This window comes from Leopardus geoffroyi, chromosome B2, assembly GCF_018350155.1.
Source record: "Leopardus geoffroyi isolate Oge1 chromosome B2, O.geoffroyi_Oge1_pat1.0, whole genome shotgun sequence".
In the NCBI taxonomy this organism is placed as follows: domain Eukaryota; kingdom Metazoa; phylum Chordata; class Mammalia; order Carnivora; family Felidae; genus Leopardus; species Leopardus geoffroyi.
In genome coordinates, this window is record NC_059332.1 from 76,968,198 (window position 1) to 76,980,263 (window position 12,066).

Genomic DNA, 12,066 nt, shown 5'->3' on the forward strand with positions numbered 1-12,066 from the left:
TGTTAGCGGGGAGGCTGGGGAGCCCTGGGGTGGGAGTCCCGAAGCGCGGAGGAGCAGCGGACGGCGGGGCATCGAGTGGCCGGCCCGGAACAGGACGCAGAGCGCTGTGGGGAGAAAGCGACGCTCCCGCCGGCGTGCCGGGTAGATACAGACATAAAAGTCCTTTGGATGATTCTTTTTAAATGGATTGATGCGTTTGATTCCCCCCTCCCCCGCTGGGGAGGGGGGCATTTAGAGAAGAGGGACACAGCCGTACCTCCCAGGGGAGTCAGCTGGGGTACAGGGGAGCAGTGGCAGTTATCCAAAGCCAGGGTCAGGAGTAGAATGTTGTATTTCGTTTTTATTGGAAGGAAAACTCAACTCAAAGAGGTTGGGTACAGTGCCCTGGTCATGGGCTCCAAAAGGGAGACAAGATAAGAATGGATTGCAGATCCCTTTGATGTTGGAGCTTGAGCCCGATTAAGCTCACAAGCTTGGGGTAGATTCCTGGTGCAACTACCTTCTGTGTGCGAGTTATTTACTGTCTCTCTGTGCCTCAGTTCCAGCCTTTATAAAATGGGGAGAATGATTGTATCTGCCTCAGAGGGTTGACTGGCACATAGTGTGGCCTCTGTAAATGTTACTTTTATTACCAGATACTACTCTATATTTTTTTAACAAAAGAAAGAAACTTCCAGAGAGACCCAAAATGCTGGAACACTGGGGTTTCAGACGATTTCAATAAAATCGCTTTGGCGGCAGAGATATAGGAAGGGAATCCAACTTAAGAGATGAGGCACTCTTAAAACATGTGCAAGAGTTTTAAATCCAAGCTCCCAAATGCTCTGTTAAAGGCAATGCCTTACTTCTTGGACTCAATTCTAGAAAATGAGCGGGGAGGGGTTTCACAGTAATAAATATGCCCAAAACATATATCTGGTTTATTTTTTTAATCAAACCACCACCCAACTTTAACCCTGTGTAAAATCCTAGACTAAAGGGATTCTGTGGAGTAACTGGTGATAAGAAATCTCAAGAGCTTTTTTTTTTTTTTTTTTTTTCAACGTTTATTTATTTTTGGGACAGAGAGAGACAGAGCATGAATGGGGGAGGGGCAGAGAGAGAGGGAGACACAGAATCAGAAACAGGCTCCAGGCTCTGAGCCATCAGCCCAGAGCCCGACGCGGGGCTCGAACTCACAGACCGCGAGATCGTGACCTGGCTGAAGTCGGACGCTTAACCGACTGCGCCACCCAGGCGCCCCTCAAGAGCTTTATAAGAGGAAGAACAAAGCAGGGAAATCTGTGGAGCCCACGTACAGGGAAAGGAAGGAGAGGTGTGGTCCAGGCTGGGATACAGAGGGCTAACGATACATTTGGTATGAGAAGAGCACAGAAGTTATTTTTTCCCTGGAAACGTGGAGAGAGGAAGATGGGAAAAGATGATAAGGTAGAGCTGTTTGGCTTTTGTCTGCCAAAAAGAAAGCTCATTTCAGAGAGGTGAGAGATGGGCAGAGAGCTCCTCTCCATTCTGATTGTTGGTCATAAGGTTATTAGGGTCACTGAAAGCACAACAATTCAAACAGATCCCTAAACCCCTCAAGTCCACAGATGGAGTGGGGGCGGCTCACCAGCATCTGTCTGGACTCCACAGAAGAATGATGGGTCTCAAGAACCCTGTATGGTCTCTTAGCGTTGGTATTTCCACAGCCCAACCTACCTGGTGTTTTGTGTGCGATGCTGACAGAATAAATATTTATTGAATTGAATTGTTAACTAGTCTACGTCTTCATTTCCTCCCAGAAGTGAAAATAAACATTATGTGAGTTTGTTTTGATATCATGAGAACCACAACTCTCAACTTTTTTTCTTGTGGCATCCTTTTCTCCATGGCTATGTAAACTCCTTTAGGTGGAAAAAAAAAAATGGAGAATTCCTAGTTTTCCCTAATACTAATGTTTTCCTCTTTAAGTCAAATTGATCCCATGATATTAATCACCATATCAAGTATTTATGATAGAACTCTGGCTGAGGCTGGAACCATTTTCTGCAAGTTACAGCAGTTCACCACTGGAAATTATTTAGAATGCTTTTTGTTGGATGCAATAATTTTAAGTTTTACTCAAAATCATTGGACTGGGGACTGAGGAAAAATAAGCTACTATATGTTAACAGGAGATAAAATGGGGGAAGGCTGATGGCCATGTTCTTGATAGTATCTCATCAGGACTTACTCTGCAGTTGTGGGGTTTGACAAACATGATTTGACCTGCATAAAATTCTAGTCTTGTTATGCTTTAGCGTGTGATAAGGAAATTTTTCACTGTCATTTTTTGTTTATATTATTCTACTCTCAGGGAATTTATTGCTGTTCTGTTATAAATGTTCCGTCACTCCACCCACTCACCCTCCACATGTTAAATCCCAGGAAGCTGGAGATTTAGGGTAGGATGGAAAAGAGTTGTTCAGGGGCATTTCCAGTTCTCTAGAAACTGGACTTGGTTAGAGGAGCCACGTCTAAGGACTCAAGAGTATAGAGGGCAAAGAGGAAGCTACTAGAATCTAGCTCAACCCCAGCAGTTCCCTACATCAGGAGCCTCTGAAGAGGTGTTGACTTTCTAGACCTGTGTGTCCCAGCCAGAGCTGCTGGAACAGTTTTCATACCTCTGGAGGGCCTGGGGCAAGCCTGGAAACCTCCTAAACCCAGCTGCTGGGCAGAAAGTTCTAGAGGGAGAATGTCAGAAGCCGCTAGTTGGCTAGCTGTCTCCATGGAAGGATTAGTGCCCCTGAAGGCATGAGGAAGACAAAGTGGATGCAGTCACAGTGTGAGCTTGGCTGGGGTACTTTCTCTGAGCCCCCTGTTCCCCGACTGTAAAACAAGAGGGATAACTCCCACCCCCGTGTCGGATTTCTGTGAACAGTACGTCAGACAAGTGTAAAAATCCCTACCACCCTGTTGGGTCATAGTAAGTCCTCAGTAAAGGTTACTTCTGGATGCGCTGCCAGGAAGCAAACAAAACAATGGAAGGTTTGGGTTTACAGTGTTAGTTTATCCGATTCCGACTGCCTGGCACACTCTACCATCCCTCCTCTGCCCCCTCCACTGTCTTTCCTAAGCCCCATTTTCTAAACTATTTTACTCGTCGAGTGGACTTTGAACCACCTCCCCCCAAAGCACACAATCTGAGGGGTTCGTGCCCAGAGGTGGGCTTCCTGCCTTCAGAGTGGGCTGTGAGGAAATAGCTTCAGTGGAGAAGGGCAGCCTCCTTTGTAGCCGGCCTGCTTCTGAGGTGCTTGCCCCTGCATCCAACTTTCTGTCTGAAAGACTGCAGCTGAAGCCTTAGCAAACGGCCCCTTGGTGCCTGAGCCAGCAGGTAGGGTGGGGACTGGGGCCCCTGCCTTTAACTCTCCCAGCGGACCTCTAATCAAATCGCTTCTCATCAACATTCCCCACCTCCTACATGGGCAGCCATTCCATTTGATGTTCATGTTTTGTTCCTGTGTGTACTTCCAGAACCTTTATTACAGTTAAGGTTCTTTTCTTTTTTCAAGTATTTATTTGTTTTGGGGAGAGTACATGCGGGAGAGGGGCAGAGAGAGGGGAGACAGAGAGAGGATCTGAAGTGGGCTCTGTGCTGACAGGCTGACAGCAGAGAGGCAGATATGGGGCTGGACCTCACCAACCAGAGATCGTGACCTGAGCCGATGTCGGACATTCAACCTACTGAGCCACCCATGTGCCCATATATATAGTTAGGGTTCTTATGTTTTAAATATATAACTATGTATTATATATATAGTTTATATATAAATATGTAATTTATATAACTCCTCCTGTTGCTCAGCTCATTCTGTTTCTTGCTTTTGCCCTAAACTGGTTGTGTGGGTTTTTGTTTTAGTTTTATCTGAGTATCCTTGACACACAATGTTACATTAGTTTCAAGTTACAAGGTAGTGATTGGACAAGTTTATGCCATTCTGCTGTACTCACCAATGTAGCTACCATCTGTCATCATACAACCATGCAACACTGTTACAGTATCATTGACTGTAGCCCTTATGCTGTGCCTTGTATTCCTGTAACTTCATTCCATAACTGGAAGCCTGTTTTCCCACTCCCCCTTGCCCATTTTGCCCAACTCCATACTCCTTTCCTCTGGCAACCAATGGTTTGTTCTCTGTACTTATAGGTCTGATTCTGCTTTTTTAAACTGGTTGTTTTCACTTTGTTCATGTCATCCTGTGTCTGCTGTGTACTGTGCTCCACAGAGATCTCTGTACATTTTACTATCTGCTCTTTGGTGACGGTTTTGGAGATGGCACCAGTTATGCTGCAGTTACACAAATAGGCTGCTCTGAATAGCTTCCTCCACTTCCTGCCGAGGAGGATTTCTTTGGGATCCATACCCCACGACAGAATTGCTGGTCCCAGGGATGTGTATCCTTACATCTAAAGACTGCCAGATTGCTTTCCTGTGGGACTGAGATGCTCTACTCTCCCTGACCTCTACACCCACACAGATGTGAATCCCCAAATCCTTACTCCTATCTTGCAGCATTATCCAGCTTTCCAGTAGGTATGAAATGTCATCTCATTATTCGATCTTGTATTTTTCCAATAACTGCGGACTTTGGTATATTCACTTTTGAGGTTTTCTCCTCCCTAATTGCATGTTCACTTCATTTGCTCTTTTTTAAACATTAGGTTTACTCTATTTTTCCTGATTTTCAGGAGTTCTAGGTATTGATCTGTGACCAATTTTATCTTCTGATTATGTGTGTTAACTCAATCCTTCATTGAACAGAAATCCTTCATTTGGTATAATCAAATTAATCTCTGTCTCTCTTTTTTTTTTTTTTTTTTTTTTTTTTTTTGCCTTGTGATTTGTGCTTTTGAAAGTTTACATAAGAGTTTATTAATTTGGTGAGGTGCCTGGGTGGGTGGCTCAGAAGGTTAAGCGTCCAACTCTTGATCTCAGCTCAGGTCATGATCTCATGGTTCATGAGTTTGAGACCTGCATCAGGCTCTGCGCTGACAATGCAGAGCCTGCTTGGGACTCTTTCTCTCTCTCCCTGTCTCTTTGCCCCTCCCCTGCTCATGTGCATACTCTCTCTCAAAAGAAATAAACATTTTTAAAAAGAGTTTATTAATTTTATTAATTTGAAGCTTATCATCTCCAGCACTCATCACCAGAAATTCAGACATTGGTACTGTTCTCTCTACCTTTTAAGCAATAATAAATTTGTGACCTGGGGCTATGCCATTCACCTGTCTGGATCACCACTTCCTCATCTATAAAATAAGAGGTTTGATCCACCTCATCTCTGAGGTTCCACACAATTCTAAACACATTGATTCAGTTTCAGTTCAGTGAAATGTTTTGATTCAACGAAGGGGCAGGCAGATGGGACAGAGGTGCAGAGGCAGGAATCGCAGGAATCTGCAAGATTCTGGACCAGAACTGAGGAGGCAGGAGTCATGGGAGATGAGCTTTTATACAGCTTAATGGCCATCTGAAAAGTTTGGGCTCTCCTCTTTTGTCACAGCAGGGTGGGGGCTGGGGGCACTGGAGGTTTCTGAGTAGAAGGCAACTGTGGTATAAAAAAAAACAAAAAAAAAACAAAAAAAAAACAGATATTTCATCTTTATTCCAGTTCCTGGCATACAGCTCCCAAAACCTTTGGAATCCCCTGAGTGAGGAGAGCCTTTTGTATGCTAATGAGATGACTAATGGCTGGGGACTACTAGATCGCTTCAGAAAAAGGACTGGCAGTCAGAAAATCCAAGGCATGAATAGAGAATTAGAGCTTTCAGTCTCCCCTCAACCTCCTGGGAGGGGAGACGGGTGAGAGGTTGAGTTAATCAGCAATGGCCAATAATTTAATCGATCATGCCTATGTGACAAACCCCCCTAAATGCTGGGGTTCAGAGAGCTTCTAGTTTGGTGAACACACTGAGGTACTGGGAGGGAGGTGTGCCCAGAGAGGGCATGGAAGCTCTACACACCCCCTGGCCCCCTGCATGCCTTGCCCTATGTATGTTGTCTGCTTGGCTGTCCCTCAGTTGTATCCTTTATAATATACCAGTAATAGTAACTAAAGCACTTCTCTGACTTCTTTGAGTTTTATCCAACCCGTGGAGGAGGTCCGTCAAATCCCCAGTTTATAGCTGGTTGGTCAGAAGTAGAGGTGCCCAGGACTGGCAGCTGGCACCTGAAGTGAGGGCCGTCCTGTAGCACTGAGCCCTTTTACTGGTGAGGTCTGGTGCTCATTCCAGGTAGATAGTGGCAGACTTGAACCGAATTGTTGGGCACCCAGTCTGTAACCCCAGAGAACTGGAGAATTGGTTGATGTGAGGGAAAAAAACTGTCAGTGACATAGGGAAGTCACAGTTTTGGAAGATGAGCAGAAATGGATGGGAGACAGAAGACCCCCCCCGCCCCCCCCAGGAAGAGGATGGAGAAGAGCCTGGGCAGCAGTCTAGGGTGAGGTGGTCACTGAACTGTGATGGGGGGAGAAAGGCTGAGTCCATGGGAAGCCTTCAGCGGGCAGGCAGGATGGCATGGGGCCAAGAGAGTAAACTCTGGGGTGACCGCCTGGGATCAAGTCCCCTCTCTGTGGACTGACAGCAGGTTATTTCATCTCTTGAAGCCTCCATTTCCACATGCTTAAGATGGGCGTGATGATAGTCTTCACCACATGGGTTGTTGTGGGTTTGAAAGGACATGGTGGCACACGGGAGGCGCTTAGCACGACGTCGGCTCTCGGTAAGGTGTTAGGAAGTGCTGGCGGTGCTCACCTTCTGTTGGCAGGGGTGACTCAGGAGAGGGTGTAATCAAAAGATGACTAAGAGGGTTCAGGCCAGGGGCACCGGGAGTCAGCAGTTTGACACTACCACACGGGAGCACGGACTCTTCTACTGAACCTTACCCCCTGACAGCTGAAGCCTGCTATTTACCGCACAGAATTGCAGTCTAAAGGCTTCTCCTGAGCTGATTGGACAGGACTGGACCCTGTGGCCTGTGGCAGGCAGGGGCCGTGGAAAGAGATTTGGATGAGACATCACCACACCCAGGTTTTACTGCTTGTCTCTTCCCACTCATTAGCTATGTGAGTTTGGCCGCTGGATTCCTCATCTGTAGGATGGGGGACTGGAGGGGGTGGTCTGTTGCATGTCACTCCTCAGCAGCTCAGGCCCCGCCCAGACCTCCGTCTTGCTTCAAATCTGCTAGTGTAACTTGGTTTGTCCCAGAACTTAATTTTACATACAAGTCTCAGTTTGAGTGACAACTCTCTTAGGTCTCTGTCACAGTTGCTGTTATGACAGCTATTTCCTTGTGGAGAGATGGATTGGGTCTTCTCCCAGGTACCTTGAGTTGGCCACTGTTTCCAGATAGAGGTTCACAGGATTTGGATGGAGCATTACTCTATATGTAATAGAAGGTGATGGCCTAAGGAACGGTAGGGTGATGAGCCCAGTTTCAAGCCTGTTGTCTTTGAGGCTCATTTATTCATTCACTCCACAAATACTCACTAAGAACTGCATGCGCCAGGCTCTCTGCTAAGTGCCAAGGACAGCGGATCAGACCTGCTAGGGAGAAACCTGCTATTCAGTGGATAGAGGGGCAGTGCCCTTTTGAGCCCTTGTTGACCACATAGGCTGAGCAAGACCTATGAAGGTGGGGCATAAGCAAAGCAAAGCAAAAATGACTGAAATTCTAACACCTGAGCATGGGAGTTCAGGAACCAAAATCTGGTCTGCAGAAGACACAACGTCAAGCCTCAATTTATGTGTCACAGATGCCCAAATGGATGATTGCCATGTTTCCTCTTCTCCACAGAAAACTAATCCCTAAGCAAGGGGAAGTCACCTTATATTCAGGTGCTTACAAAGTCTCTCACATCAAAGAAACTCTCAGAATTACTTTATCTTCTATAGCAAATCCATGTCCAGGAAAGACAAATTAACAATGCTAATTTGGAAAGTTTGAAAGAGGTATACTGATGACAGTGGTTTTGTTGTTGTTGTTGTTGTTGTTGTTTAAGGCAAAGTAAGTTAGTAGCTATTCATAGAGCTCAGACCTCAGAAGTTTTGAGAGTCTGGGTGGTTGTTGATCCCCAAGCCTCAGTGATGTCAGTGGCCCCCACTCCATCCTGTGGCTGTGGTCATGGCCTTTCTACTTCCTCTCTTCCAGAGTGAGTTCTACACCAGAGCTGGGCGGGGTGAGACTGGCCTCAAACACAGAGGGAGGAAGCAAAGGCGGTTTCTTTGCTCATCTTGTCCTTGTTCTGGCCTCTGTGTTTACCCAGCTGAAAATTGGAAAACAAACCAAAAGAGACAAATCACACAGTGAGCTGGAAGCTTTCTGCTCTTCAGTTACAGATACATCTGAATACTGTGTGAACTCCTTCAGTGTCTTTTCTTCAACCACATAACTAGAATTTGAAAATTCTCTGACACCTCTTTTCCCTCACCTGAATAATCGATTCCATATATAATCCACACATTAGCTAGAGCCCTCTAGCCCCTCAGAGATATAGTTAAACCTGCATGGAAGTCCATCTGTCGAATAGATAATTCTAAATGTAATGCTGATATATGTATTTTGCACATAGAGAGTTTGTAAATTTTTCCATCTGATGTGGGAAATGGGAAATGCTGTCTGTTCAGTACCTGTTCATTCATTCGGTCAACAAACATTGAAGTGCACGTGAGCTGGGCCGTGCCCCAGGATCTTTTCTGTCATTTAGTCAGAGGCCACATTCACCTGCCAGGACCACCATGACCCGGCCCATGGCTAAGGGGCCAGGGAGAGCACAACCCAACACCGGAAATGGTCCACAACTCCAGAAATGTATCAACTAAACCAAACCGAATTTGTAGTCCTCTCCTCTTAAAGTCCTTGTTGAGTTTCCCTGAGTGATCGGCAACTGAGCCCCATTGTGTAATAGGTCAGGCTCTCCCCTCAATCCTTAGATGAAAGGGTGTGCTGCTGCCTCCAGTCCTTAATGAGATGAGCTAGTGTGTCAATGACTAGCTGAATACAGATGTTGTGGATTTCTGACAAATGGCTTTTTGACATTATTACAATTGATTTCTGTGGATTAAAACAATTTATTTTCTTCTGTGTCATGCCTACTGCGCTGCCCTTAAATCAATTATTTCCTTCCTTTTTCTTCTAACATCATGTTTAAGCCTCTTGTCTTCACTTAGAAGATTTGACTACCTCAGCCCTCATGTTTTCATTGCCTCACTTGGTTGCAGCCACTTGCCTGTGAGCTTCCCCTAACTGGTGCCAGAGAGGTAAAGCTCCCACTCTGAGCACCTTTGGTCCTGAGCGAGCAGCCTGTGCCCATGTCTTTGCTGGGCTGTTTCACAAACACCCCTGTCTGTGGTTCCCATATGTCTTATGTATGCACGGATGGATGCGTGGATGCATGCACTCATGTCTTGCCCTCTCCCTGTCTGTCTCTCAGCTTCCTGAGGACAAGGACTTCCTGGGGCCTTGTTACATACTTGACACTCTAGAGCCCTGTAAGAAACCAGTTGAATGATACCCATCCCTTCCAGGCATTTACATTAGTGGCAGTTTGACAGAATGGTTAAGGCCCTGGATGCTTAAGCCTCGCTACCTTTGTTCATACCTCAGCTCTGTCACTTGCTAGTTGTGAGAGCCCTGTGCCTCCATTTCCCCATCTAGGAAAAGGGCAAATAATAGCACCTACCTAATAACATTATAAGAATTAAATAAGTTAATATGTGAATAGGGCTGGGCTATGTAGCATGAAGATCTTAACTATTAACATTTCTTTTTGTCATATTTTTTGTGTTTAAAAAAAACTTTCTTGAAATTTCCCTTATGTCAAATCATTAGTAATTTTTACAGTCCTCTGTGAACAAAGCTGAGGATCTGAAATGTCCCCTTACTAATTCAGACATAGGCATCCTTTGATAGTTGGGTATCCTCAGCAGATTTCCAATATAAAGAGACTCTAAAAAGTTCCATTTTCTCCCTAACTGCCATCATGAAATCTAAATAATGTTCTCATGTACATACATAAGACACAGAACAGTTCAACCAACTTTAAAAAAAAAAAAATCTTCATTCACAAAGGTCAGTAAGATATTAGTGGAAATCTAAATTTAAAATAGAAAATGAGGGGTGCTTGGGTGGCTCAGTCGGATGAGTGACCAGCTCAGGTCATGATCTTACGGTTTGTGAGTTAGAGCCCCATATTGGGCTCTGCGCTGACAGTGCACAGAGATTCTGCCGTCTCTCTCTACCCCTCACCTGCTCGCTCTCTCTCTCTCTCCCAAAAATAAGTAAAAACAAACTAAAACACACACACACACACACACACACACACACACACACACACACACACACACAGAATGAAAACAAGGGAACCAGGCCAATTGCCCTGAGAGGGTCAGCCAGGAATGGTAATGCAGTTGGCTAAGCTTCCAAGCAACTTGATTTCTCTCATTTCACAAAATATTGTGTAATAACTATTAACCAAGTTGTAAAAAATAAAATCCTGCCTTGCTCTGAAAAGTTTTAATGGCTCACGTACCAAATCAGAGAGTAAGGTGGAGCCCATTTAAATGGACAGGTGGAGTGGGTGGTTTTATCATTCATTCAGTAAACATCTGCTGGGCACTGATGCCAGGCATTCATCCGGTGTCACCAAGGATGCAGGGATGGTCAATGCCACTCTTGTCTGCGGGAGAAAGATGTGTGAGCAGACAGCCACAGCAAGGTCATGTATTGTCAGAGCTGTGCATGCAAGGTATGTCAGAGTGTGGTATCTACAGTGGAGGTGCCACGGAAGTCTTCACAGGAAGATCACACTTGAGCAGCATCTAAGGCATCTCATTGAGTGTGGGTGGTTTAGTGTTCCTGGAACTGATCGCATCTGAAGTTTGGCAGAAGAAATGAACCAGCTCAGGGAGATCAGGATTTCAGTGGGAGGTAGGAGGCCTTGGAGGGACCTTGGAGGGACTCAAAGCAGGGGCTAGAAGCAGTTGCACACGCGTTTTCAGAAATGCATTCTGATGGCCTGCAGTGGCAGGAGGTTTGTGAGCCTGGTGGCCAAGAGGCTGACTTGAAGACTCCAGAAAGGTGTGGGTGAGAAGTGAGGAGGCAGAGGGGGCAGTGGGAATGTGGTAGAGAAGACCACCTGAGAGAGGATGGTGTAGGAGCAGAAGCAACAGTCTTTCCTGGCTGGTTGGCCATGAGTGGGAAGCCAGGGGGACAAGGGGAGGGCTGCCCAGGCATCTCCCTGCTTCTCTGGGTGTTCTTAGGAGTTGTAAAGGCTCTCTCCTAACCCTGGGACCATGTGCATCCTCACAGGTGTCTTACAGCCTTATTGGCAAGAAGTGTCCTTCTCTGCTGGCCGTCCACCTGGAGGGGACTCCTCAATGGCCAGCAGACAGGCAGGAGTGGGGAAGCATGGGGAGGGTGAAGGAGAAAGGACAGTGACCACCAGACCACTGCCAGACAGTTCCATACAATGTCCCCTGAAATAAGAAACAGGAAAGGGGAACAGGCCTCTGGGCCACTGGCCCTATCCCAGTGGGCACGTTTTCAATGTCTGTTGCCCACCTTGCCTTGCTTCAAGCCAGGCAAGCCTGAAATGGAGAGGGGGAGGGGTCATTTCAAATCTTGGGAAAAATCTATATTTTCTTGTAGCGCTTGGAATAAAACTCTGCTTCAGGTAGAGTCTGACCAAAGATGCTACACCAGGAGCTCATCAGAACTGGGCCGCTGTGGCCTCTTCACAGCTTGATTTTGGGACATGCTGCCCAGTTGAGAATGCAGGCTTTGTGTGAGGTGACGCCTAACAGGTTCCTGGCCTGTGAGGCTTTCTCAACAACCAGGCATTTGCACCTTCCTTGTCTTCTATGGCCAAGTTTCCTGCTAAAATTACCACTCTGTGCCTGCTGTGACCATTCATCAGAGCCTTTCAAAACAGAACTCTTTGCCAGTTTGGTACTAGAGGTCAGAGAGACTGTAGTTTCTCATTGCAGCACACACAAGACATGATGATGCTAGTACAGAATTCTAGGTTACGTGGAGGAGGCTGC

At 46.1% G+C, this 12,066-nt stretch overlaps 1 protein-coding gene across 2 annotated transcripts in view; it reads left to right on the forward strand.

Moving 5' to 3' along the window:
* The window catches only part of NT5E (5'-nucleotidase ecto), a 52,538-nt gene that overhangs the window by 428 nt on the left and 40,044 nt on the right, over window positions 1–12,066 (forward strand). The window lies entirely within an intron of this gene.